The 25,040-nt window shown below is 42.7% G+C and overlaps 1 long non-coding RNA gene across 14 annotated transcripts in view; it reads left to right on the top strand.

Moving 5' to 3' along the window:
* LOC101124366 (uncharacterized) overlaps positions 1-25,040 on the top strand; it is a 50,397-nt gene that overhangs the window by 11,843 nt on the left and 13,514 nt on the right. For 6 of the 14 annotated variants that reach the window (XR_010132625.1, XR_008675814.2, XR_010132621.1 and 3 more), the window contains 4 exons: positions 1,237-1,281; positions 1,930-1,998; positions 5,144-5,189; positions 17,815-18,169. This is a non-coding gene — a long non-coding RNA (uncharacterized lncRNA). Of the gene's footprint in view, positions 1-1,236; positions 1,282-1,929; positions 1,999-5,143; positions 7,630-17,814; positions 18,170-25,040 lie in introns of those variants that run through there. The other 8 variants (XR_010132629.1, XR_010132619.1, XR_010132628.1 and 5 more) reach the window with 4 other exon arrangements.

Genomic DNA, 25,040 nt, shown 5'->3' on the forward strand with positions numbered 1-25,040 from the left:
TATTTTTTTTAATTTCCCCTTTTTTATATTTGTACATTTTGTTTACAGTTTATTTGTAATTTGGTTGTACTGTCTTTGCTAGATAAACCCAGGACAGCTTTTCATATGTAGAATTGTAAATACAGTAAACAGCTTTTATTTCAGGCTTTAGGGCAAAAACCCAGAGAGATTCACCTTTAAATAAAGTAAATCACTTCAAAAAGCCTCTTTCTACTCCAGTATACTTTTTTTTCCTAAACGTATAATAGTATAGTTTCTCATACCATGAAATTTCTTATTTATATATAATATATTTGACTAATTATTTGATTTTTACTGATTATTCATGTACTCTTACATGGTTTTGTAAAAATGTTGGATTTGATGTAGCCCCTCATGTTTCTTTTATTTAAGTCTCCTTGTTATCCCCTTTCAGTATAAAAATTTCCCCAACCTGGCCAGGCACAGTGGCTCACGCCCGTAATCCCAGCACTTTGGGAGGCCAAGGTGGGTGGATCACAAGGTCAGGAGTTCGAGATCAGCTTGGCCAATATGGTGAAACCCCATTTCTACTAAAAATACAAAACTTAGCTGGTTGTGGTGGCGGGCACCTGTAGCCCCAGCTACTCGGGAGGCTGAGGCAGGAGAATTGCTTGAACCTGGGAGGAGGAGGTTGTTGTAGTGAGCCGAGATTGTGCCACTGCCCTCCAGCCTGGAGAACAGAGCAAGACACCGTCTCAAAAAAAAAAAAAAATTTCCCCAACTTTAGTTGGGATTTGAAAAGCTTAAAACTAGAAGGCAAACTCTGAAACCATGGTGAGTTTTCACATCAGTTTGTCCAGCATAAATGGGTTGGTAGAGTCACTATTTAGACACCCTCTAGCCCCTCTTAGGGCCTCCCTGGTGGAAGGTGTTGGTTACCTGGGGGGGGAGATGATATTTGGACAGGAAATCAACAGGAGACAACCATGTGCAGGTTAGAGTTGGAACTCCAACTCTGTCCAGGCAGCACAATTGATTTATAAATTATTTTATTTCTCTCTCTCTGGCTCTCATCTTTTGTTCTTTTCATCAGAAGGGAGAGTGATGTGAAAATGATCAGGAATTCACTTTTTCTATTGAGATTCTGGTTAGAGGGATATCCAGAAAAGTATTTAGGAACGTGGGGTTATGGTGTTTTCTGCATCTGTTTACGAGATCATTTCTTCCTCATTTCTCTCAGAACTTTGGTGTTCACAGCCTGTTTCCCTCCTTTAGGGGATGACTTTGACTTAGCAGATGCCTTACATGACAAAGGAAACTGTGAGTAACTCCTTAAAGTCTCCACTGTGGCTGACTTGCTTATTATCACCAAATTATTATCATTTACAAAAAACGCATCTCTTGTGAATGATCAATGAAACCTGTTTGCACAGTGGAAAGTTAGGGAGTAGGTGTGTTGTTGTTTGTTTTGGATATTGTTGGACTTTGTTTTTGTTTTTGCCAGTATGCATAGTTTTATTTTAAAACTCTTACAGTCTTTGGAATGATGTAAGGCAAATGTGACTCCCCTGGCCAAGTTAGGCTTCATGAGTGTGTGACTTGTTCGATCACCCAGGGACCCATGCTTACAAGGGTGCCATATTGGTTTATGAGTCTTTAGTTGTCATCTTGAAATTCTTAATACAGTTGAGCAAGGATTTCTGCATTTTCATTTTACACAGTACCTTGCCAATTCTGTAGCTGATCTGAAAAGCTGCCTGATAGGTTTTATTGAAAATGCTTTATCAGTACTGTAGCTGGAAGATGTTGGAAGGATATTGGCAGGAGGCTGTGTGTATGGGTATCCCCACCATGACAAAGAACAAGGTCCAATTTTTATCTGTTTAGTGAACGTCTGTGTGCAAATTGATGTTTCATTTTCTTCACTGCAAGGCACTTATAATCGCAACTCTCATCTTTTACAAACAGATGAGCCAGCACCACTGAACCCAGCCAAACCAAAGCCAAATCCAAACCCCAAGCAGCCTGATTCCACCGGTAAGAGCCTCTAACCCTATGGGTCATCTGTATGTTGTTTACAGGACAGTGATGTCCATGTCAGCTGGGAGATTTCACATGAAACCTGTGCTCACTCTTCACTCCTTGTACAAGGAAATTCCAAAACCTAGTTTTCAACTATATAATTTTGATTTGGATTATATTTTTAGTGTCCTGATTTTACTTCTAAGATTTTAAGATTGAAGTCATAAATCTTAAATAGAATCTTAAATTCTGAGATTTTTCGGATTCCACCTCTAAAAAGTTGAATATGAGGTTTTAAATACAGACATGATATGAAGGAAGGGGTAGTTGCATTCCCAGGAGAGAGGTGAGTGCTTTTCAAATAGTTAGATCGTTAGTGATTTTTTTTTTTTTGTTTACATGCTTGTTTAACTTGTAACACAGAAAAATATAACTAGTGTCCAAATCCTGTTGACAGTTTGATAGTTATGTGCTAGTAACGTTATTTTTGGCATATTCATATTTCTTGATGATTTTCTTATGTCATTTAAGTCTTTCTAACATGACTTTTACTGTCCATTTTATGTCCTTATTTATTTCCCACATAATTATATACTTCAATATTTAATTTTGAAAATGTTATCTTTCTTCTAACATTTTAGAATTATGGATTTCAAAGTCAATTTGAATCAACTTTATGCACTTGTTTTTATTCCTTCGAATCAATTTCTAGAATGCAAATTGTTCAGATCAATGTGTATGAGTACTTCTATAGCTTTTGACCTGGTTCTGAAATTGGCCCAGAATTATATGAATTTATTTTGATGCCAGGGATATGTGCAAATGTCCCTTTCTTCCCACCATCGTTACTGCTGCTGATCACCTAGAAAACCTTTGTCATGTACTATCACGTGTAACATTAATCTTTGCCTAGTTTCAGTTCTTTAGTTCTGCAATTTAAAAAAAAATAGTAAATAGTACATCAATTTGCCACGTATACTTCTTTTTTTTTCTTTTTTTTTTTTTTTGAGATACAGTCTCGCTCTGTCGCCAGGATGGAGTGCAGGAGCACCATCTCAGCTCACCGCAACATCTGCCTCCCAGGTTCAAGCAATTCTGCTGCCTCAGCTCCCAAGTAGCTGGGACTGCAGGTGCATGCCACCATGCCCAGCTAATTTTTTTGTTTGTTTGTTTGTATTTTAGTAGAGATGGGGTTTCACTATGTTGCCCAGGCTGGTCTCCAACTCCTGAGCTCAGGCAGTCCACCTGCCTCGGCCTCCCAAAGTGCTAGGATTACAGGCATGAGCCACTGTGCCCAGCCTACTTCTTCTATATGTATTGATTACTTTGCCTTTATTCTTATCTTCTGATATGTCCGTATTGTTTTATAAGCATTCCTCATTTTTTATAGACATTAAATATTGCCAACCATTTACTATGAAAATGCTTTTTCGTCTTATTTTTGCCATTGGATAGTTTAACAGTATTTTTTGACAGGCAAGTCTTCAAATTTTTATTCAAGGTGTCTTATATTTGTCTGAGCTTTCTGATTTTGGTGACTTTTTGTTTTTTGAGACAGAGTCTTGCTGTGTCGCCCAGGCTGGAGTGCAGTGGCACGATCTCGACTCACTGCAAACTCTCCCTCCCGGGTTCAAGCGATTCTCCTGCCTCAGCCTCCCCAGCAGCTGGGATTACAGGCACCCACCACCACGCCCAGCTAATTTTTGTATTTTTAGTAGACACGGGATTTCACCATATTGGCCAGGCTGGTCTCGAACTCCTGACCTCATGATCTACCTGCCTCAGCCTCCCAAAGTGCCGGGATTACAGGCGTGAGCCACCGTGCCCAGCTGTCATTTTTTCCTTTGAACTTCAGAACCAACATGCCTGCAAAATTGAGATTTTTCTTGATATTCGATGTACCTCTTTCCCTGATGATTTCTTTTAATGCATTTCTAGTTTTTTCTTTTTTTTCATTTTTCTGGATATATTTTTATGCCCACTATCTTTCTGTTTATTTTTGTTATATAGAAAGGATTTAATATATTTTTCCTTACTATATCCTGAACTATGATCCCTTATTAAATTTCTATTTTTTTCTCATTTCTTACCTTTCTAAGAAGACAATCATATTTGCACATGATTTTTAAATATTTTTCAATTTTCTATCTTTATATGTTCTCTTTACATTTTATTTGTATTTTTGTTGTATTACCTTTGATAGTAAACCCAGGACAGGTTTAACTATGAGTGAAGAGAGCAGATATTTTAAATTCCTGACTTTAAAGCAAAAACCCAAAGATAGTCACCTTTAAATAAAATAAACTGCCTTTAAAAAAATGTAGTCATTTCAGGAAGGGTCATTCTATTCTGGTATACATTTTTCCCCAAATATATAATATTATTGCTTTTCATACCATGAGGTTTCTTATTTCTTTATATATATATATATTTGGATAATCATCTGGTTTTTATTGATTACTCATTGAAACCATGTAAGTTGTTGATTACTCATTGAAACCATGTGAGTATATTCTTACATGGTTTTGGAAAAATGTCGGATTTGATGTAGCCCCTCACGTTTCTTTTATTTAAGCCTCCTTATTATCCCCTTTCAGTGTAAAAATTTCTCCAGCCTTAGTCAGGATTTGAAAAGCTTAAAACTAGAAGGCAACCTCTGAAACCACGGTGAATTTTCACGTCAGTTTGTCCAGTACGTCTGGGTTGATAGAGCCACCTTTTAGACACCCTCTAAGCCCAAATCTGATCATAATCATGTGTCCTCACCTCTTAGGGCCTCCGTGGCGGGAGGTGTTGGTTACCTGAAGGGAGATGGTGATGGGATGGGAAATCAACAGGAGGGAATCCTGTGTTGGCAGAGTTAGAGTTCCAACTTCGTCCAGCCAGCACAGTTCATTTATAAATGACTTTGTTTTTCTCTCTCTCTCTCCCTCTCTTTCCACCCCTGACTCTTGCTCTCATCTTTTACTCTTTGTGTCTGAGAGAAGAGTGATGTGAAAATGATCAGGAATTCACTTTTTCTTATGAGGTCCTGGTCACAGTGATACTTAGAAAACACTTAGAAACTTAGGCCTGTGGTGTTTTCTCCATCTGCTTCCAGGTCATTTCTTCCTCATTTCTCTCAGAACTTTGGTGTTAACAGCCTGTTTCCCTTCTTTAGGGGATGACTTTGATTTCACAGATGTTTCTTCATGGTGAATGAAACAGTGAGTAACTCTTTAAAGTCTCCTCTGTTGCCGAATTGCTTATAGTTTGTTTGTGTTTTTGGAGTGCTGTAGGAAGAGCAGTGATGAAGGTTTGAGGCTTCTAGATGCTTCCATACTAGTTGCCTGGGGCTCAGGCAGGGGCACACATGTGGACCCCTGGGGGGACATGACAGTTGAGCTAACAGCTGAGGAATGAGGATGACATATCCCAAGGAGCGGGTCAAAGGGTGTTTTGTGTAGCAAGGGTGGCATGTGCAAAGGGCCTGTGGTCAGTGGAACTGAGGGTGCCTGTGGGGCTCAGTGAGGGGGAAAAGAGGAAGTCAGGCATGGCATGGGATGGAGGGGAACAGAGTGAGGCTACAGTCAGTGCCCAGTCTTGAAAATGTCCCTTCGAGTGTCCCTAGGGGCCATCCTTGTTTTCAGTGCTTATTACCCCTGCTCCCCTCTGCTTGCTTCCAGAGAGCTCTCTCCTACCTCCCAGCTCTGCGTCTCAGATCCTGGCTCTGATCCCACGCTGCTGTTGCTTACACTCATGTACCCATTGCTAATGTCATCATTCCCTTCGGCAGCTAAGTGCAAAGTTAATTTCCCATTTGAAAAGCAGTCTGTACTAATAACAATCAACTGGGAGACCCAAAAGAGTGCAGTTAAAGAGAAAAAAAAAAAATCAAACTTTCCCTCAAAAAGAAACCAGTGATACCATTTGGGTCCACCTCCCTGAGGTTTGAAAGCCTCTCCGTTAGTGTTAGTTGCTTTTAGGCCTCTTCTTGCTGCATTATTAGCAAGGTGTGTCTTTCTCTTTATATGCAGACAGTGCCCTCTTCTGGTGGGAGGCTCTCAGTGTCTGTCTACAAATCCATGACCCAAGAGGTAGAGGGGTCCCAACGGTCCCACTTACTTCTGCCAAAGTGGTGCCCTTGGGAATCACCAACTTCCTGTGCCCACCTGTTCTAGCTACTTGGTTCACTTTGACCCAGCTCTTCAGGGGTGACACCCTCCCTCATCAGGCTCCCAGATCCCAGCAGGTGTTGAAACCCCATGTGATAGGTGAAATGCTGGTCCCCAGAGATGCCCACATCCTAGCCCCTTGATCATGTAAATGTGTGACCTTATGGGACACATGGGACTTTGCAAATGGGATTACATTAAGGATCTTGACATGGGACGATTATTTAGGATGAGCTGTGTAATTACAATGGAATCACAGGTTACTTAGAGAGGCCTGCATCAGAGGATGAAGGAGTTGTTCACATGTGGAAAGAGACAGAAATAAAAGTGGAGAGGACCACTGAAAAAAAAAGTCGTTGAAAGACTTTGGCACCCAGGTTGCCATTGCTGCCCCCAGCCCTTCAAATTCTCATAGAGCCCCAAATGATCTTTCCCTGGAAGATGCACCAGCCCATTGGATAGCTTAGATGCAGCTGTTGGAGGGTGGATCTAGCCTGTGAGGACCCAGTAACCTGGACCCAATACATGACAACAAGGATTGAATGAGTGGTCGTTTACTGCTGAGTAATTGCTGGTTTTCCTGGCTACCTGGGCCCTGGCTCACATGGATGAGAGGGCTGGAAAAAATGATTATCAGCACAGAGTCCCAGAATCTCTGTGACTTCTGGTTACAGCGATTTTGAGTGTATGTATAGAAAAAAGCAGTTGTTCCTACACATTCAGTGTCAGAAGTGAAGGATGAGAGGGGAGAGGGGTGTGCATGTCAAAGGAAAAAACAGCTTTTCCCCCCTGTACATGAGGTCACAGCAAATTTGCAAGATTCAGTGCATGGTGAGAGAAGCAGGCAGCCGCTGACATCCAGGGGCTGGCCTGGCTCCCGCTACCTGGCTTGGGGTTTCCTGTTGGACCTAAGAAATGTCACAGACAGGACATTTTTAAAGTCAATAAGAAATGTCAGACAAGAGCACTGTGATGAAGTCAAGAGACCGTGGGTTGTGCTTTGGCTGGTTCTTGATTTATTTCTGCTCAAGGCAATCAGTATGCCAAGGTGGCATATTTCAGGGTGTCACATAATGATATACATTCTTATTCAGGGTGGGGTGTCCTGTACCCCATCAACTGGAAGGTTGTAGCGCTTCCTGCTTTCTAGACATGGTAAATGAACTCCCTGGGTCACTGGGAAAGTTATAGCACTTCCTGCTTCCTGGAGATGGTAAATAAACTTCCTGTGTCACATGGGAGGTTGTAGCACTTCCTGCTGCCCAGAGATGGTCAATGAACTTCCTGAGTCACTGGGAAGGTTGTAGTACTTCCTGCTTCCTGGAGATGATAAATAAACGTCCTGGGTCACTGAGGAGGTTGTAGCACTTCCTGCTTTCCTAGAGATGGTCAGTGAACATCCTGGGTCACTGAGGAGGTTGTAGCACTTCCTGCTTCCTAGAGATGGTCAATGAACTTCCTGGAGATGTTAAATAAACTTCCTGGGTCACTAGCGAAGTTTGTAGCACTTCCTGTTTCCTGGGGATGGTAAGAGAACTTCCTGCGTCACTGGGGAGGTTGTAGCACTTCCTGCTTCCTAGACATGATAAATGAACTTCCTGGGTCATTGGAAGGTTGCAGCACTTTCTAGTTTATAGGGACATTATAACACTTCCTGGTTTATCTGGAGATTGTAATGCTTTCTGATTCGTAGGGACATTGTAAAACTTTCTGGCTCACATTGTTACATTTCCTGGTTCAAATGGATAATAGTAGCACTTCCTGGTTCACAGGGACATTGTGACACTTCCTGGTTCTTATGGGTAATTGTAGCATTTCCTGGTTCACAGGGACGTTGCAACACTTTTTGGTTCATACACATAATTGTTAGCACTTCCTGATTCCCAGGGACATTGCAACACTTCCTGGTTCATAGGGATAATTGTAGCACTTCCTGTGTCATAGGGACATTGTAATACTTTCTGGTTCATACGAATAACTGTAGTACTTCCTGGTTCATATAGATAATAGTAGCAATTCCAGGTTCACATGGACATTGCAATACTTCCGGGTTCACAGAGACATTGCAACACTTTCTGGTTCATTCTGATAATTGTATAACTTCCTGGTTTGCAGGGACATTGTAACACTTTCTGGTTCATATGGATAATAGTAGCACTTCCTGGTTCATAGGGACATAGTAACATTTCCAGGTTCATACATACAGATAATTGTAGCACTTCCTGGTTCATACGGATAATTGTAGCACTTCCTGGTTTGCAGGGACATTGCAATACTTCCTGGTTCATATGGATAATTGTAGCACTTCTTAGTGTTTAGGATCATTGTGACACTTCCTGGTTCATAGTGACACTGCCACACTTTCTGGTTCATATGGATAATTGTAGAACTTTCTGGTTCATAAAGACATTTGGAACCGTCTGGTTCATAAGGATAATTGTAGCACTTCCTGGTTCGTAGGGACATTGCCACACTTCCTGGTTCAGCTGGGTAATTGTAGCACTTCCTGGTTCATAGGGAAATTGTGACACTTTCTGGTTCATAGTGACATTGCCACACTTCCTGGTCCATGTGGATAATAGTAGCACTTCCTGGTTCATAGGGACATTGCCACACTTCCTGGTTCATCCAGATAAATGTAGCACTTCCTGGTTCATAGGGATATTGCCACACTTTCTGGTTCATATGGATAATTGTAGCACTTCCTGGTTCATATGGATAACAGTAGCACTTCCTGGTTCACACGTACATTACAACACTTCCTGGTTCATTCAGATAATTGTAGAACTTCCTAGTTTGCAGGGACATTGTAACACTTTCTGGTTCATATGGAGAATTGTAGCACTTCCTGGTTCATAGGGAAATTGTGACACTTTCTGGTTCATAGTGACATTGCCACACTTCCCGGTCCATGTGGATAATAGTAGCACTTACTGGTTCATAGGGACATTGCCACACTTCCTGGTTCATCCAGATAATTGTAGCACTTCCTGGTTCATAGGGAAATTGTGACACTTTCTGGTTCATAGTGACATTGCCACACTTCCTGGTCCATGTGGATAATAGTAGCACTTCCTGGTTCATAGGGACATTGCCACACTTCCTGGTTCATCCAGATAATTGTAGCACTTCCTGGTTCATAGGGATATTGCCACACTTTCTGGTTCATATGGATAATTGTAGCACTTCCTGGTTCATATAGATAATAGTAGCACTTCCTGGTTCGTATGGATAATAGTAGCACTTCCTGGTTCATATGGATAATAGTAGCACTTCCTGGTTCATATGGATAATAGTAGCACTTCCTGGTTCATCCCGATAATTGTAGCACTTCCTGGTTCATAGGGATATTGCCACACTTCCTGGTTCATATGGATAATAGTAGCACTTCCTGGTTCGTAGGTACCTTGCCACACTTCCTGGTTCATCCAGATAATTGTAGCACTTCCTGGTTCATAGGGATATTGCCACACTTTCTGGTTCATATGGATAATTGTAGCACTTCCTGGTTCATATAGATAATAGTAGCACTTCCTGGTTCATATGGATAATAGTAGCACTTCCTGGTTCATAGGACATTGTCACACTTCCTGGTTCATCCAGATAATAGTAGCACTTCCTGGTTCATAGGGATATTGCCACACTTCCTGGTTCATCCAGATAATAGTAGCACTTCCTGGTTCATAGGGATATTGCCACACTTTCTGGTTCATATGGATAATAGCACTTCCTGGTTCGTAGGGACCTTGCCACACTTCCTGGTTCATCCAGATAATTGTAGCACTTCCTGGTTCATAGGGATATTGCCACACTTTCTGATTCATATGGATAATTGTAGCACTTCCTGGTTCATATGGATAATAGTAGCACTTCCTGGTTCATAGGACATTGTCACACTTCCTGGTTCATCCAGATAATAGTAGCACTTCCTGGTTCATAGGGATATTGCCACACTTTCTGGTTCATATGGATAATAGCACTTCCTGGTTCGTAGGGACCTTGCCACACTTCCTGGTTCATCCAGATAATTGTAGAACTTCCTGGTTCATAGGGATATTGCCACACTTTCTGATTCATATGGATAATTGTAGCACTTCCTGGTTCATATGGATAATAGTAGCACTTCCTGGTTCACAGGTACATTACAACACTTCCTGGTTCATTCAGATAATTGTAGAACTTCCTAGTTTGCAGGGACATTGTAACACTTTCTGGTTCATATGGAGAATTGTAGCACTTCCTGGTTCATAGGGAAATTGTGCACTTTCTGGTTCATAATGACATTGCCACACTTCCTGGTCCGTGTGGATAATAGTAGCACTTCCTGGTTCATAGGGACATTGCCACACTTCCTGGTTCATCCAGATAATTGTAGCACTTCCTGGTTCATAGGGATATTGCCACACTTTCTGGTTCATATGGATAATTGTAGTACTTCCTGGTTCATATAGATAATAGCACTTCCTGGTTCGTATGGATAATAGTAGCACTTCCTGGTTCATATGGATAATAGTAGCACTTCCTGGTTCATCCAGATAATTGTAGCACTTCCTGGTTCATAGGGATATTGCCACACTTCCTGGTTCATATGGATAATAGTAGCACTTCCTGGTTCATAGGTACCTTGCCACACTTCCTGGTTCATCCAGATAATTGTAGCACTTCCTGGTTCATAGGGATATTGCCACACTTTCTGGTTCATATGGATAATTGTAGCACTTCCTGGTTCATATAGATAATAGTAGCACTTCCTGGTTCATATGGATAATAGTAGCACTTCCTGGTTCATATGGATAATAGTAGCACTTCCTGGTTCATAGGACATTGCCACACTTCCTGGTTCATCCAGATAATTGTAGCACTTCCTGGTTCATAGGGATATTGCCACACTTTCTGGTTCATATGGATAATAGTAGCACTTCCTGGTTCGTAGGGACCTTGCCACACTTCCTGGTTCATCCAGATAATTGTAGCACTTCTTGGTTCATAGGGATATTGCCACACTTTCTGATTCATATGGATAATTGTAGCACTTCCTGGTTCATATGGATAATAGTAGCACTTCCTGGTTCACAGGTACATTACAACACTTCCTGGTTCATTCAGATAATTGTAGAACTTCCTAGTTTGCAGGGACATTGTAACACTTTCTGGTTCATATGGAGAATTGTAGCACTTCCTGGTTCATAGGGAAATTGTGACACTTTCTGGTTTATAGTGACATTGCCACACTTCCCAGTCCGTGTGGATAATAGTAGCACTTCCTGGTTCATAGGACATTGCCACACTTCCTGGTTCATAGGGATATTGCCACACTTTCTGGTTCATATGGATAATAGTAGCACTTCCTGGTTCGTAGGGACCTTGCCACACTTCCTGGTTCATCCAGATAATTGTAGCACTTCCTGGTTCATAGGAATATTGCCACACTTTCTGGTTCATATGGATAATTGTAGCACTTCCTGGTTCATATGGATAATAGTAGCACTTCCTGGTTCACAGGTACATTACAACACTTCCTGGTTCATTCAGATAATTGTAGAACTTCCTAGTTTGCAGGGACATTGTAACACTTTCTGGTTCATATGGAGAATTGTAGCACTTCCTGGTTCATAGGGAAATTGTGACACTTTCTGGTTCATAGTGACATTGCCACACTTCCCGGTCCGTGTGGATAATAGTAGCACTTCCTGGTTCATAGGGACATTGCCACACTTCCTGGTTCATCCAGATAATTGTAGCACTTCCTGGTTCATAGGGATATTGCCACACTTTCTGGTTCATATGGATAATTGTTTCACTTCCTGGTTCATAGGGACATTGCCACACTTCCTGGTTCATCCAGATAATTGTAGGACTTCCTGGTTCATAGGGATACTGCAACACTTTCTGGTTCATATGGATAATTGTAGCACTTCCTGGTTCATATGGATAATAGTACCACTTCCTGGTTCACAGGGACATTGCAACACTTCCTCTTTCATTCCAATAATTGTAGAACTTCCTAATTTGCAGGGACATTGTAACACTTTCTGGTTCATATGGAGAATTGTAGCACTTCCTGGTTCATAGGGACATTGTAACATTTCCAGGTTCATACAGATAATTGTAGCACTTCCTGGTTCATAGGGGCATTGTGACACTTCCTGGTTCATATGGATAATTGTAGCACTTCCTGGTTTGCAGGGACATTGCAATACTTCCTGGTTCATAGGGATAATTGTAGCACTTCTTAGTTTGAGGGACATTGTGACACTTCCTGGTTCATAGTGACACTGCAACACTTTTTGGTTCATATGGAAAATTGTAGTACTTCCTGGTTCATAACGACATTTAGAACTGTCTGGTTCATAGGGATAATTGTAGCACTTCCTGGTTCGTAGGGACATTGCCACACTTCCTGGTTCATCTGGATAATTGTAGCACTTCCTGGTTCATAAGGATAGTTGCAACACTCCCTGGGTCATCACCCCCATCCTGCCATCTGCTCCAGCCCTATGCAGCCACTCACAAATCTACTTCCTATCCCATGGATTTGCCTATCAGGGGCATTTCAAACGGCCTCCCATGTGGTTTTGTGCCTGGCTTCTTTCACTCAGCATAATATTTTCGAGGTCCATCGATTTTGTACCATGCATCAGAATTTCATTCCTTTTGATGGCTGAATGACATTCCATTGTATGGGTAGACCACATTTTGTTTATCCACACACTTATTGATGGGCATTGGGTTATTTCCACTGTGTAACTACCATGAATAATGCTTAGCACTTAGCATACAGTTAGGACTTCTATGTACATACTTGTCTGAGTAACTGTCTTCAATTTTTTGGGTAAATACCCAGGAGGGGAATGGCTGGGTCATATGATAACTCTATGTTTAACCATTGAAGGATCCGCCAGGCTGCTTTTCAAAGCACCATTGCACCATCCCACAAACAATATAAGAGTGCTCCAGTTTCTGCACATCTGAGCCAACACTTGTCACTGTCCATATTTGTCATTAGAGCCATCCTAGTGTGTATGATGGGCTATCTCATTGTGGTTTTGATTTGCATTTCCCTGATGACCAGATAGGTTGGCTTTCAAGTTTTCATGTTCTTTCTTCTTCTCTGTCAAGTAGATGAGTAATACTTAAATATTTCTTACTCAGCATTTTGATGTATTTATTCATAGCCTTATTAATGCTTGACTTTATTTGTTTATCTCTCAGATATGGGTCTCTAAATGTCAGTTTCAAGAAGGAACTGTGTTTTGTTCAACTCCAGAATCCCCAGATCTATCTAGGACACTGCCTGAAACACAGAAGGGGTTAAAAAAATATGGATGAAATATAATAGCAAATGCATGTTCTATTTTAAAATATCAACAGTTATTCCATTTGCAGAACAATAAATTCAATGTGAAGACTAAGACACTGTTGATTATTTATGTGTGTATGCTTGTATATGTATATATCATACATATGTGTGTATACCTCTACATGTATGTATAGGTATGTATAGGTATACATATGTATATGTACAGACATATATGTATAGATATACATATGTATATGTACAGACATATATGTATAGGTATACATATGTATGTGTACAGACATATATGTATAGGTATACATATGTATATGTACAGACATATATGTATAGGTATATACACATATACAAGCATATATATATACATATGCAAGCATACCCACATTATGTACATATATGTAATATATATATACACACACACATATACATACACACACACATATATTTACACATATCTTTATAAAACACAGACCTAGGATATTTTCCCTAGAATCAGGTCCAAGGCAGATAGTTGAAAAATGTCTGATTTCTAATTTGTGGTTGAAATAAAACTAAGAACATTTCATTGTTTTCATCATGATTTATTTTGCTGACTTGTTGAACATATGCAGGCTTGTTACCTGGGTGGACTGTGTGATGCTGAGGTTTGGGGTATGACTGCTCCCATCACCCGGGTAGTGAGCATGGCACCCAATAGGTAGTTCTTCAGTTCTTACCCTATCCCTCCCTCCACCCTCTAGGAGCCCCCAGTGTCTGTTCCTGTCTTTGCATCCATGAGTACCCAATATGTAGATCCACTTATAAATGAGAGTGTGCAATATTTGGTTTTCTGTTTCTGGGTTAGTTTGATTACAATAAGAACCTCCAGCTCCATCCATGTTACTGCAGAGGACGTGGTTTTGTTCTTTTCTGTGGCTGTGTAGTATCCCACAGCGTCTATGGACCACATTTTCTTTATCCAATTCACCATTGATGGGCATTTAGGTTGATTCCATGTCTTTGCTATGGGGAATAGAGCTGTGATCAACATGCTTGTGCAGGAGTCTTTTTGGTAGGATAATTTATTTTCCATTATGTGTGTATCCAGGAATGGGATTGCTGAACTAAATGGTAGTTCTCTTTTTAGTTCTTTGAGAAATCTGGGAGATATGTTTTGGAATGAACTTCATATAGCTTTTTACTGCCTCCCTTTTAAAATGCTTCCAGAAGGCTGTCCCTTCTTTGGTGCACAGAAACTGGCTAAAAAATAAATGTGACCAGCTGCGAGTGGTGGCTCACGCCTGTAATCTCAGCACTTTGGGAGACTGAGGCAGGTGGATCACCTGAGGTCAGGAGATCGAGACCATCCTGGCCAACATGGTGAAACCCCGTCTCTAGTAAAAATACAAAAAATTAACTGGGCGTGGTGGCAGGCGGCTGTAATCCCAGCTACTCAGGAGGCCGAGGCAGGAGAATTGCTCGAACTTGGGAGCCAGAAGTTGCAGTGAGCTGAGATGGCTCCACTGCACTCCAGCCTGGGCGACAGAATGAGATTCCGTCTCAAAAACAAACAAACAAAAATTAGCCAGGCCTGGTGGCACACACCTATAGTCCCAGCTACTCAGGAGGCTGAGGCAGGGGAATCACTTGAACCTGGGAGGTGGAGGTTGCAGTGAGCTGAGATCTCACCATTGCACTCCAGCCTGGGCGACAGAGCAAGACTCGGTCTCAAAAAAAAAAAAAAAAATATAAATACAATTAGAACAAATAATATAAAAACGTGACCTGCAGCCACCTCTCCAAGGGGCCTGGATACGAATGGAAGGAAGTGAAAAGGAGGAGATGAAAAATTTACACCTTGAAAGCTGAAAGTGTTCTAATATTACCAATGCTGTGTAGTCAGACACATCGAAAGTGACTCTAATACCTCCTGACATCTTATGTTATGAATATGTAGACAATAGCAAATTATTCTCCGCTTTTTTCCAGCTCATTGAAACATTTTAGGGAGGAACATTTCTGCATTGACAACAGCTTTAAATATTTAATTCGTTCTTTGAAGAAACACAAGAATCTGTGACGCAGAAGGGAAATGAAAAGGAAAGCTTAGTCTCCATTTAGTTATGTTCCTCATAAATATTTCCCAGAGGCAAAGATGTTCTCTTTCATATTAAAAATACAAATAAACACTTCACTTCTCATTAACCCGAGAAAATATTGTAGAGATTTTCATTATCCAAAAAAGGCACACTTTCAAGACACATGGAACAGAGACGGCACATTGCCTTTGCTTCTGGCTAGCATGTCTGGCTATTGACCGGATTTTATTTTTCAATGACTAAAATAATATATTAACTAAATGGTAAAATTCATATTCAGCATTGGCTTGAGGGCGTCGGAGGGTTTTGGCTGGCCCAGTCATCTCTACCAGTGAGGAAAGCAAGGAAATAGGTCATTTCACTCACGGACAGCTTGAAAACAGAGATTTCATGGAGCTTCCTCGTTCCGTCAGCCTAGAGTGGGATTTTGGCTGTCACCCTTCAAGGATGAAAAGGTGCAGAGGACATTGGGCTACAGACAGGGAGCTCGTTTAAATGATTTAAAAGTTTTGGTCAGGCGTGGTGGCTCATGCCTGTAATCCCAGCACGTTGGGGCGCCGAGGCGGGTGTATCACCTGAGGCCAGGAGTTCGAGACCAGCCTGACTAACATGGAGAAACCCCATCTCTACTAAAAATACAAAATTAGTCGGGTGTGATGGCACATGCCTGTAATCCCAACTACTCTGGAGGCTGAGGCAGGAGAATTGCTTGAGCCTGGGAGGCGGAGATTGTGGTGAGCCGAGATCGTGCTATTGCACTCCAGCCTGGGCCACAAGAGCAAAACTCCGTCTCAAAAAAAAAAAAAAAAAGTTTCCATCTGGCTGGACACAGTGGCTTAACGCCTGCAGTCCCAGCACTTTGGGAGGCTGAGGCAGGTCAATCACTTGAGTTCAGGAGTTCAAGACCAGCCTGGCCAACATGGAGAAACCCCATCTGTACTAAAAATACAAAAATTAGCCAGGCGTGGTGGCGGGTACCTGTAATCCCAGCTACTCTGTAGGCTGAGGCAGGAAAATCACTTGAACCCTGGAGGCAGAGGTTGCAGTGAGCTGAGATTGCACCACTGCACTCCAGCCTGGGCGACAGAGCAAGACTCCATCTCAAAAAAAAAAAAAAAAAAAAAGTTTCCATCTAAGCGAGCTCTGTTGGTTCTCCCACCTCTGACCTTACGAGTTTTCTTCTTTAATCTGCACCTTGTTCTCTGAGTCACTTTGCACTTTAAGGTACAGCTACAGCTTCCCCATCAGACTTGTTGGTCTTTTATCAAAGGATGAAAAAGTTCTTCCTCCTTTGGGTCTTTAACCCTGTTTCCTGGTGTAAGACAGCTTTTATGTTTGCTACCTGCTGGAATCAACTTGAAATTTTCTCCCAGAAAAGTTTTGAATTTATCTTGTTCAAGTTACTTGTGGTCAATAAGTTAATAAAGATAGGTAGACAGACAGACAAATACATTGATACAGATAGATAGATTCATGATAGATGATTGATTGATAGATAGATATCACATAGATACATAGATACATAGATTAGACCTGATATATACAGGGTGGGTGGATAGATAAATGAATAAATAGATAGATAGATATTACATAGATAGATAGATACATAGATTAGACCTGATATATACAGGGTGGGTGGATAGATAAGTGAATAAATGGCTAGATACATGACTGATTGATAGATGATAGAGATTAGATAGATATATAGATACATAGATTAGACCTGATAGATATATGGATATATATACAGGATGGGTGGATAGATAAATGAATAAATGGCTAGATACATGATATATATAGAGCCAATATATACATAGATACATAGACAGGGTAGGTGGATAGATCGATGAAGACATGGATAGATAAATATACACAGAGATAGATCAATGATAGAAATGGGTATATAGATATACGAATGATAGAAGATATTTTGAGAGAGAGATGATTAATAGGCAATTGATTGACATATTAGGTGATAGTTAAAAAGTGGGTAAAATGCAAGTCAACTGTAAGCCAAACGTCCACGTGGAATAGCATGGGAAGCATTGAGAAGACACTTTTTGGTGCTACCTGTTTAAACATTGAAAAACTGAGCTAATACCCTCCACAGTAAGATAGAGGGGAGGGCACTGGGAATTTATACCTCCCAGGAAAAATAAATCATGGTAAACAGGCAGAGATCTTTCCAGATTCCAGTTCTTGGGGGTAAAAGGTCCCCGAGATGCCCAGTTTCTGACAACCTGTTCTGAACTATTCAGCTCAAGGTTTCCATTTTTTCTCCCAGCGGAGTTGCCTCGATTCTGATGTGTTTGCTTCGGTGCTCTGTGTATTGTATTCATCCCACTCTTCAATTCATAAACTCTGGAGATTGTCCAATTCACTGGGCAAACCATATGCCTAAGTCTATCCTCTGATGGAGGCTCGTACATGCAAAATCCAACAGCAACCTGGGAAGATTTCAGTCAAGACCCAAGAGGAGGCTGGCATCAGGCTCTCGGTCACCCATCTTCACATTCAGGTTTCCTGATGCACTTGCAACTCTTTGGGCAACCTCTGGACTCCTTGTTCCCAGGGTCCACATTTAGTTTTATCTTTACTGCATTGCTTTTATGAAAAAGAATAAAATTGGATGAAATAGATACAGAGTATTGGTGTCAACCTAAGTATTGGTGTCAACAAAGAGATGGTTTGGATCTGGTTCCCCACCACATCTTAGGTTGAGTTGGAATCCCCGGTTTGGAGGTGGCGCCTGGTGGGAGGTGACTGCATTATGCGGGTGGTTTCCATTGAATGGTTTACCACTGTCCCCCATGGTGCTGTTGTGGCGGAAGTGAGTTATCATCCAATCTGGTTGTTTAAAGGGTGCAACAACTTCCCCACCCCGTCCTGCTCCTGCTGTGGCCATGTAAGACGTGCCTGTTTCCCCTTTGCCTTCCGCCATGATTGTAAATTTCGTGAGGCCTCCCCAGCCATGCTTCCTGTACTGCCTGTGGAACCGTGAGCCAATTTAAACCTCTTTTGCTTTATAAAATTACCCTGTCTCAGGTATTTCTTTATAGCAGTGTAAGGACTGAGTAATATACTCTGTAATAGAAAAGATGTTTATTTGGGAGTATAGTAGTGCCATGAGAATAGATGTGCCATATTAAACTACGTTCATATTCAGGGAGGTAAAGGGGAAAAAAGGATTTTAAAGGAAATAATGAAGAGGATTCCATAATTCTTTTGAAATGATTATCCTTGGCTAAAAAGATCAGTAACATGGTGACACCAGTCTGAGTTTGGACAGCCAGTTTTTGGGCAGATGTCCTCGTGGAAGTATTTTTTTTTTTGCAAGGGTGAGATTTTTGCAGTCTCTTACGATAGTTTTTGTTATCAGGCATATAAGCATAAAAACCATTAATATACACTAGAGATGCATTGAAGAGCTTATAAAATTGTTAAGGTTTTCTTCTTTGGTCAGTGTCTAAAATATGAGTCAGATAGTTCCTTGGTTATCTTTGAGATTTATATGGTCCCAGGTTTCTCCTGGGTGGGTAGAAATCACTGCAGCATGTACAAAACTGTCCTTCATGCCATACTTCTTCCTACCATTATACGAGGAAAACTAACAAAAGAGAGTTTTATAAAATGTTCTTCCTCTTTCTCTCTGGTACCAATAGGAAGCACAATTGTTTTCCCGTGGTTCTTCACAAAGGTTCTATTGCACTAAGTTTTAAACCCTTGTGTATACACAATCACATTCACATATACCACACATACACGTGCATATACACAGTTACACACATCCGTACAGATACATACATGCACATGTATACACAGATAAACACATACATGCACAAATAGACACACATTCACATGCACATGTATGCAGACACACACAGATATACACATATACCTATGCACAGAAACCATACACCGATATACACATACATGACATACATGCACAGGTATACATACAAACATATACACAGATATGTGCATACACATATACACACATAACACATGCATGCACACATATCCACAAGCCTGCAGATATACACACGTACACACAGATATGCATATTCATACATACCAAACATACATTCATACTTACACCTATACACACACATACACAAACACATACAGAGATATACACACATGCACACAAATACATACACACATACATACATACACAGATACACATGTACATACATACCAAACATACATGCATACTTACACCTACACACATACACAAACACATATACACAAACACACATACACAGGGATATGCACATGCACACAGATACCCACATACACACGTACATACTCGCATAGAGTTATACACACACAGACACACACACACACACACACGTGCACACGCAACTTTGGCATAATGGAAATTTGATGATTGGTCATTGGAGTCAACCATACAGCCCCTGTCAGAAACAAAGGACCAAAGTCGAAGGGGACATGGATGTCACAAACATCTCAACATCTACGGAACCACATAACTTGGAGAAACATGCAACTGACTAAGGACAGAAGATTCGAGTGACTGCACCTCTGTTTTTTTTTTTTTTTGAGATGGAGTTTCGCTCTTGTCACCCAGGCTGGAGTGCAATGGCGTGATCTCGGCTAACTGCAACCCCCGCCTCCTGGGTTCAAGCGATTCTCCCGCTTCAGCCTCCTGAATAGCTGGGATTACAGGTATGCACCACCATGCCCAGCTAATTTCATATTTTTAGTAGAGATGGGGTTTCTCCGTGTTGGTCAGGCTGGTCTCGAACTCCCGACCTCAGGTGATCCGCCTCCCTCGGCCTCCCAAAGTGCTGCGATTACATGCGTGAGCCACCATGCCCGTCCTATCTGCAGCTCTTACTTTGGAATTCAGGCAGCTATGGAGCCAAGATTCCTGGAGCCCACAGGCATGTGGCTAATACATTTCCCTTCCTTTCCATAGAATTGGGTTGGTTTTTTTGCACTGGGTGTCTGGTAGCTCCGGAGAGAACAAATATAAATGTGAAAATGCATACCTTGGTCATTAGTGTTTCTCAACAATTCTCCATCCCACCCCACTTAACAAGGCCTCTGCTAGAACTCTGGGGTCCGTTCCAAGAGGAAAAAACATCCCTGCCTAAAAGAAGCAAATGGAAGAATGTATTCTATGCTGCCATGTGTGTTCTCATCAGGCCTTATCTAAGTTTCTCACCAGGAGATGTTGAAAAATATTGCTTGATGGACGAAGGGTAACGTACTGCAGTTGTTTATTGAGAAATGCCAGCCGTCATCTCGTGCTCGTTAGCTGCTCTGAATGCTCTTAGAAGGCACCATTCATGCCGCTGTATTTGGGACTACTGAATTGTGCCCATTCCTTGGTGTTACGCATGTCTCTTGTTGATGAAGTTCTAACCACAGTGCCATTGTGAGGCTGGAAATGTCCTTGGGTGAAAAAGCGGCCTCTGGGTCACCTGCCCCATGATTCAGGTGCATGTGAACCCCTCTAGTGCTTTACTGCCAGGGTCCAGGAGAGAGGGAAAGAATGTCACTGTCCCAGCATCCTCTAATTTACTTGACAACACAATTGTTCCAGTGTCGGAGTTTTGTTTTGTTTTGTTTTTGAGATAGAGACTCGCTCTGTCCCTCAGACTGGAGTGCAGTGGCACGATCTCGGCTCACTGTAACCTCTGCCTCCCGGGTTCAAGTGATTCTCCTGCCTCAGCCTCCTGAATAGCTGAGATTACAGGCACCTGCCATCATGCCTGACTAATTATATTTTTGTAGAGACGGGGCTTCACCACGTCGGCCAGGCTGGTCTTGAACCACTGACCTCAGGTGATCCGCCTGCCTCAGCCCCCAAAAGTGCTGGGATTACAGGCCTGAGCCACCATGCCCAGCCAGGTATTTTTTTTTTTTTCTTCAGCTCAAGAATGAAGTTTTTCTTAGTATCCTGTAGCTAAAATCATGCTTCTCCAGTTTTATTTATTAAAAACGCCTAACGCTGGCCGGGTGCAGTAGCTCACGCCTGTAATCCTAGCACTTTGGGAGGCCGAGGCGGGTGGATCACGGGGTCAGGAGATTGAGACCATCCTGGCCAACATGGCAAAATCCCGTCTCTACTAAAAAAAAAAAAATAGAAAAAATTAGCCGGGTGTGGTGGCGGGCACCTGTAGTCCCAGCTACTCAGGAGGTTGAAGCAGAAGAAGCGCTTGAACCTAGGAGGTGGAGGTTGCAGTGAGCCGAGATCGCACCACTGCACTCCAGCCTGGCAACAGAGTGAGACTGTTTCAGAAAAACAAACAAACAAAAAAACAACTAATAGTAATGATCTCATTTTTGGGCTCAAACATCTTAATTCTGGAAAGAGCAGATGCCACAATGGATACCACACTAAAGAGATGCTCTGGAGAATTTTGCAAGGGAAGAAATTGTCATCTTAGGGAGGGCAAACTAGGGAAGCTTTTCAGACACTGGTCATTCACGGGTATGATTAGAAGAAATGCCACACAGACCTCAGGATACCTTGACCCAGACGGGGTCACTCTGATGCCTTCTGAAGTGAGAATTGATCACGTTACCACAGCTAGTCACCACTCACTGGGTGACTTCAGACAAAGAAAATTGATGTTGTCACCGTTCCAAAGACCAGAAGTCTGAGATCTAGGCGTGAGCAGGGCTGCGCTACCCTGGAGGCTCTAGGGGAGGACCCTTCCTGCCTCTCCCAGCTCCTGGGGGTTCTAGGTGTTCCTGGGCTTGTGGCCACATCACTCCAGTCCCTGCCTCCATCTCCACGTGGCCGCCTCCTCTGTGTCTCCAAATCTCTATCTCCTTGTAAGGACACTAGTAATTGGATTTAGGGCCCACCCTAAATCTGGGATGATCTCATCTTAAGATCCTTCACTTAAGTATGTCTGCAAGGAACCTGTTTCTAAATAAGATCCTATTTCTACATTTTGAGGGTGAGGACATGCACATCTTTTTTTTTCTTTTTTTGAGACAGACTCTCACTCTGTCACCCAGGCTGGAGTGCAATGGCACGATTTCAGCTCACTGCAACCTCCACCTCCTGGGTTCAAGCGATTCTCTTGCCTCAGCCTCCTGAGTAGTTGGGATTACAGGCGTCCACCACCACACCTGGCTAATTTTTGTATTTTTAGCAGAGACAGGGTTTTGCCATGTTGCTCAGGCTGGTCTCGAACTCCTGACCTTGTGATCCACCCGCCTCAGCCTCGCAAAGTGGTGGGATTACAGACGTGAGCCACTGTGCCTGGCCGCACGTATCTTTTCATGACTCACAACAATATGCAACTGTGGCATGCAATCATGCTAGTGGTTTACTTAGGCAGACCCTCCAGGCCTGCGTGGCAAGGGAGTGGGGGTTCACGCCACAGCAAAGGGGAGGAAGGAAAACCCCTGTGCTTCAGCTTTTTCGGATCACAGGAAAGAGCAAACCCAGCAATTCAAGGGCAGCGGTCAAAGACTGCAGGTATAGAGCATGAGAAGCAGTGAGCACAGGGCTGGAGGGAGGCACAGAAATGGTAACGAAGGTTGGGGATATGAGGGGATAGCTTGAGGTGGGGCCGACCTTCATGGGAGGGATGGCAGAAGGCGAAGGTGATTCAAAGGGAGGATGGGGCACCAGTAACATCAGCTCCAGGAGCTCAGGAAAGTGTAGAAGGGAGCTCCTTCTCCATCCAAGACTGACCCCGTGTCTCTCACGCTTTGGTGCAAGGATGCATGGATGCTGAGACTCATAGGAGGGGTGTGTGAGGCCTGAGGCATGTGGGAGATGGAAAAAGGGAAAGAGGAGGAGAAGGGCTGTGGGGAAATAAGTGAGTAGAATTGAGGAAACAGACCATTGACTTAATTCTCGAAAGGATTCAAAGGCCAGGTGCAGTGGCTTATGTCAGCAACCCCAGTTACTCAAGAGGCTGAGAGAGGAGGATCACCTGAGACAAGGAGTTTGAGATCAGCCTGGGCAACCTGGTGAAACTCCGTCTCTACTAAAAATACAAAAATTGGCTGGGCAGGCTGGTGGGCACCTGTAATCCTAGCTACTTGGGAGGCTGAAGCAGGAAAATTGCTTGAACCAGGAGGCATAGGTTGCAGTGAGCTGAGGTCGTGCCATTGCACTCCAGCCTGGGCGATAGAATGAGACTCTGTCTCAAAAACAAAAAAACAAAACAAAACAAAAAAGGTACAGGTTGAGCACGGTTGCTCATCCCTGTAATCCTAGCACTTTGGGAGGTGAATGCAGGAGGATTGCTTGAGACCAGGAATTCAGGTCCAGCCTGGGCAACATAGTGAGACCCCATCTCTAAAAAAACAACAAGAAAAACACAAAAATATACATCATGACACCTGTATTCACACTCCTCATACACTGCAGACAAATGCCATTTCGAAGACAGGGAGCTTTATTCCTGAGTGGGCGGAGGAAGAAGGATGAATGGAGGAAGTGTGTGCATTACTTGTTGGCTGTGGTAACGGGCTGCCGACACTGAAAACAGCACGTGTTTATTTTCTTACATTTCTGTAGGTCAGGAGTCTGAAATGGAGTTCACTATTTTAAAATCAAGGTGTTGGGAGGCTTGCAGTCTCTCCAGAATCTCTAGGAGAGAATTCATTTCTTGCTTTTTCTAGTTTTTACAAGCCACCTGCCATCCTTGGCTCATTAGCCGTTACCCCATCTTCAAAGCACGTGACTCCGACCTCTGCTTCCATCCTCACATCCCTTTTTTCTGCGGTTAAATATCTCCCTTCCTCTCTCTTATAAAAGCCCTGGGACCCCACTGTGATTACATAGATCATTCAACAAATGTCCCCATCTTAAGAACCTTACCTGAATCCTATCTGCAAATTCCTCTTTGTCCTAAAAGTTCACAAGTTCTAAGAATTAGGGTGTGGGCATCTCTGGGGACCAGGATTGTACCTGCCACATAGGGTTTCAACACCTGATGGGATCTGGGAGCCTGATGAGGGAGGGCATCACCCCCGAGGGGCTGGGTCCCAAGTAGCTAGAACAGGTGGGCACAGGAACTTGGTGATTCCCAAGGGCACCAGCTTGGGAGAAGTAAGTGGGGCAGCTGGGGACCCCTCCACCTCTAGGGTCATGGATTTGGAGCCAGGCACTGAGAGCCTCCCACCAGGAGAGGGCACCGTCTACATATAAAGAGAAAGACAGGCCGGGCACAGTGGCTCCTGCCTGTAATCCCAGCACTTTGGGAGGCTGAGGTGGGTGGATCATCTGAGGTCAGGAGTTCGAGACCAGCCTGGCCAACATGGTGAAACCCTGTCTCTACCAAAAATACAAAAATTAGCCGGGTGTGGTGGCGGGTGCCTGTAATCCCAGTTACTCGGGAAGCTGAGACAGGAGAATTGCTTGAACCCAGAAGGTGGAGGTTGCAGTGAGCCAAGATCACACCAGTGCACTCCAGCCCGGGCAATAAAGTGAGACTCAGTCTTAAAACAACAACTAGCTGGGCGTGGTGGCACACACCTGTAATCCCAGCTACTTGGGATGCTGAGGCA

This window comes from Gorilla gorilla, chromosome Y (genome assembly GCF_029281585.2).
Source record: "Gorilla gorilla gorilla isolate KB3781 chromosome Y, NHGRI_mGorGor1-v2.1_pri, whole genome shotgun sequence".
NCBI lineage: Eukaryota > Metazoa > Chordata > Mammalia > Primates > Hominidae > Gorilla > Gorilla gorilla.